The sequence below is a fragment of the Sminthopsis crassicaudata genome, chromosome 2, assembly GCF_048593235.1.
Source record: "Sminthopsis crassicaudata isolate SCR6 chromosome 2, ASM4859323v1, whole genome shotgun sequence".
In the NCBI taxonomy this organism is placed as follows: domain Eukaryota; kingdom Metazoa; phylum Chordata; class Mammalia; order Dasyuromorphia; family Dasyuridae; genus Sminthopsis; species Sminthopsis crassicaudata.
In genome coordinates, this window is record NC_133618.1 from 7,106,428 (window position 1) to 7,110,363 (window position 3,936).

Genomic DNA, 3,936 nt, shown 5'->3' on the forward strand with positions numbered 1-3,936 from the left:
TTGGACCACAATTTAAAGTGAGCACCTCTCAATTCCATTACGAATTCCCTGAGCTGTGGAGGCTCTTAATAGGAAAATTGATTTGGCCCCAGGCTTAATCCCTTCGGTGGATTTTTTTCTGGGACAGCAAATTCACTCTTCTTCAAGATCTGTTCTTGATGCTTTGGAAATGCATTCCTTCGACAAGGCTTAATTAAAGTGGATTGCTCTCTCTGGGAAGATCTTTACAACTTCCATAATGAACAGCATTGTGATGAGGAGAATCATATTTTTTGGGGGGTGGGGGTGGTTTGTGACTGTCTTTTATGATAGTGTAATAAAGGAAGATTACGCTTTCTCATTATGGGCCAGATGGCAAAGAAGACATTCTTTGATTACAAGAGAGGGGGGAGGAAGGCACTCCCCAAATAGTCACTTTTGTTGTCTTCAGTGGTTGAACTGGTCCTGGAAGACAGGTCCAATCAAATAGACAATTTTAGAAGCACCATTTTTTATTGCTCTATTTATTTATATTATTTATATAATATATATTATGTATGTATATAATATATTTATAATATTTGTTTAGAAGTTATATTTGTAAAACAGTATGGGTTCCTCTGTGTGGACCACTAAAAGAAGTCCTCAGAAAGGTTTTTGTTATTCTGCCTCAATCCTCATTTACATGCACCAGCATGAAATGGTTGCCATTGGCTAACCCCAAGATGAAAGGTAGGGAATTCTACATTTTCTTTCATCTGATCATATGCATATCTGCTGAAGGGATTGTATATGATCAAAATGGAGAAGACAGCACTTGAGTCTCAGATGCATCATTTAATTATTTGGAAGATTATGTGTAAGATGGATTGTTGTTTTTCAGTTGTTCAGTCATGTGTGACTCTTCCTGACCTCATTTGGGATTTTCTCAGAAGAGATACTGGAATGGTTTGCCCTTTCCTCCTCCAGTTCATTATACAGATGAGAAAACTAAGGCAAAAAGGGTGAAGTGACTTTTCTAGGGTCACATAATTGGTAGTGTCAGAGGCTGATTTGAACTCAGATATTATTGGGATACCTAGTTGCTTAGGAAGAGGGATTAACTTTATTCTATTTGGTACGCCTTAGTTCAGGGCCTCTGAACTAAGATTTTTAAGATTCCATATTTCTAATCTTCATTCCTTCTCTGAAATTCTATGTTCTAAGGTTTTTGGACTACTGAAATAACAGACTTCTTTTTTCATTCCTTCTTATTGCCTGGAATTCTTTTTAAAAAGATTTTTTTATCCAATGTTATTCATTGTTCTAGTCCTGTCTTCTCTCCATATTTACATTGAGCTCTTAGATGCCCAACTTTTCCACATTGGAAACATCGCCGAGTTTCTCTAGGAGTCCCTTGCCAGGAGGGACCCTGTCTTTCCATGTTCATCATAGTCTGGGTTCCCACTGTAGCACAGCATCTTATGATCTCCTCTACAGGAGCATCTTTGACTAATCCCCATATAATTCTTTTGCAAATCTCATTGGCATTTTCCTTAGCCAGATGTCTGGTCATTATTTCTGTAGCTGCATTTTCTCCAATAGTTCTTTTGACAGAAGTTTGCAGATGTCCCACAAAATCTGCAAAAGGTTCATTGGGACCTTGCTCTATTTTAGTGAAAGCCTCTCCACGATCTTTCTGTCCAGGGAGGACACCCCAAGCTTTTATTGCAGCCTTAGCAATTTGCTCATACACTGTCATGGGGTAATTAATCTCTTCTGAATTCTCTCCATACCGACCTTCACCAGCTAATTGCTCAAAAGTGAATCGTGTGTTAACTCCTGTTTCCAAATTGCATCTGACTTGGATCTTACATAATTCATGAAACTCCCCAAGCCACAATAAGTTTTGTCCAGGTTCTAGACATGTCCTTGCTATGGATTTCCAATCATTTGGGGTTAGACAAACCATCTAGTAACATTTTAACATACATTGATGTAGCCCCATAAAGGATACAACCTTTTTTCAAATCTTTAATTTTACTCAGATATAAGGTGTATATTTTCTCCTTTTTTGATCTAAAGAGTCAATATTTTCAATCACAGGATATGCATGTATAAAATCACTTATGTCCTGTCCTTCTCTCTTAGCTTTAACCAATGCTTTTTCTAATCTTGTCATAGGCTGCTTCACAGATTCTGTTTGTGTTTCTGCCTCTTCCCTCCTCCTTCTTGCTCCACCCCTGAAGGGTTAATTGAGGGAGGAGATGGGAGGTGCTCCTGTTGCTCAGAATTGTACTTAACTTCGTTGTTATCTGATTCATCCTTTTCACCTAGTTTAGCTGACACCTCCCCATTTTGCTCCTTCTTCTCTTCCTTTAGAATAACAATTTTTAAAGCCATTTGGATTAAATTGTAGGTATGAAGTGTATCTTTGGAAATTAAGTTTGGTTTGGAATTGTAGTGTTCTCCTAGTTACTCTCCTACTAATTCCCATTCATCTAGATCCAATTCTTTTTCCAGAGAAAAACATGGACATATGACTGCACAGTTTTTAAAAGTTCAGTGATCTCCTCCAAAATTATAATTAATCTTTGGATTTTCATAACTTTGATAATGCTCTCTAAACATTTTCCTTGAACAGAAAGAGAAGGCTTGTCTGTCCCTGTTCAGGCGCCAAAATGACAGAGCCGGTCACTAGGACCCAGAGGGGCAGGAGGGCTGCTGGTGCTAGGACATGGGTGGGCCAGAGGCAGAGAAGCCACAGCAGCTGAGCCTGAGGAGCTAGGGCCAGGGGGAGTCGGAGGGAGAGGCAGGGAGGAGGAAAAGTGGAGGAAAGGGGTGGGGGGCTCTGGAATGGGCAGGGTTGGGCTGGGGACTAGGGCATCTGCTCTTCCCCATCTGTCTCTCTGTCCTCAGAATCATCTTCCTGATGTCTGTGCTGGACTGCCTTTTGTCTTTCCCTTTTCCCTTTTCCTCCAGTACCTCTAATTTTCCGGCTGCTCCCAGGCTTCCGGCCCCTCGGGGCTCCCTTCTGGCCATCCAGGTGATTGTCCTTTCTGTCCCCCTGCATGTCCGGCACGGCAGCCACCAGGTCCTTCAGGAAGTCAAACTGCTCCTCCAACTCAAAACACTGTTTCAGGTGGGAGGTGGTCATGGTCTTGGCATTCCGGGACTGGGTCACTTGACTGGCATTCTTGAGAAGCGATTCCAAAAACAGTTCTAGTGCTCTGGAGATGAGGACAGGAACAGCTGCGGCCACCTTGCCGATCTCCTCGTCTGTCTGCATGATCTTCTTAATCTTGGCTGGTGGGAAGCGCATGTTGTACTTCTTGCTGGGCATCTCGGGGCCTCCTGTTGTGTCAAGGTCAAATGTCAAGGTCCAGGATAGCTCCTCCAAAGGGCTCAGAATCAATCCTTGGCCCAAGTTGGAGGCCAAAATGTAAAGGTCCTGATCCTCTCTCTGTTGTAATCCTTCTCTAAGAGATCTTTCTCCTCTGTGAATCCTTTTCTCTCTGAGCAGGTTTCTTGGTTTTCTTTTCCAGCCAGCCTCTTCTTCTTCCTGAATCCTGGCTCTGAATCCTCTCCAACTCTTGTCCTTCCCCAATCCAGAATGCTTGTCCAGGCCCAATGTTGTTTTCTTTTATTCTCCCAGAGAATGGGAATGTGAGAAGTCCCAGGTGCCTGTGGGAACTCCTTCAACCAATGAACATGCTCCCTTTAAGGTTGTGTAAACTCCTTTTTAAAGGTGCAAACTCCTTTCAAATGTGTAAACTCCTTTTCAGAAGTCTAAAGGTGTGAACTCCTAGAGGTGGGAACTCTGAGCTAGAGAATTGTTTAGACAACCTGAGTCATCACCTTGTAATCCTCACAATTGTTAAGTTTTGAAGTCCAAATTTTATCCCTCTTTTCTTTCTCTTCCCTCTCCCTAAAATGGTAAACAATCTGATACAAGTTATGCATGTCAATTTATGTACA

General features: G+C 41.9%; 1 pseudogene; it reads right to left on the reverse strand.

Moving 5' to 3' along the window:
- Window positions 1-2,627: 2,627 nt before the first annotated feature.
- Window positions 2,628-3,301, reverse strand: LOC141552566 (uncharacterized; annotated as a pseudogene).
- Between the last annotated feature and the right edge of the window lie 635 nt (window positions 3,302-3,936).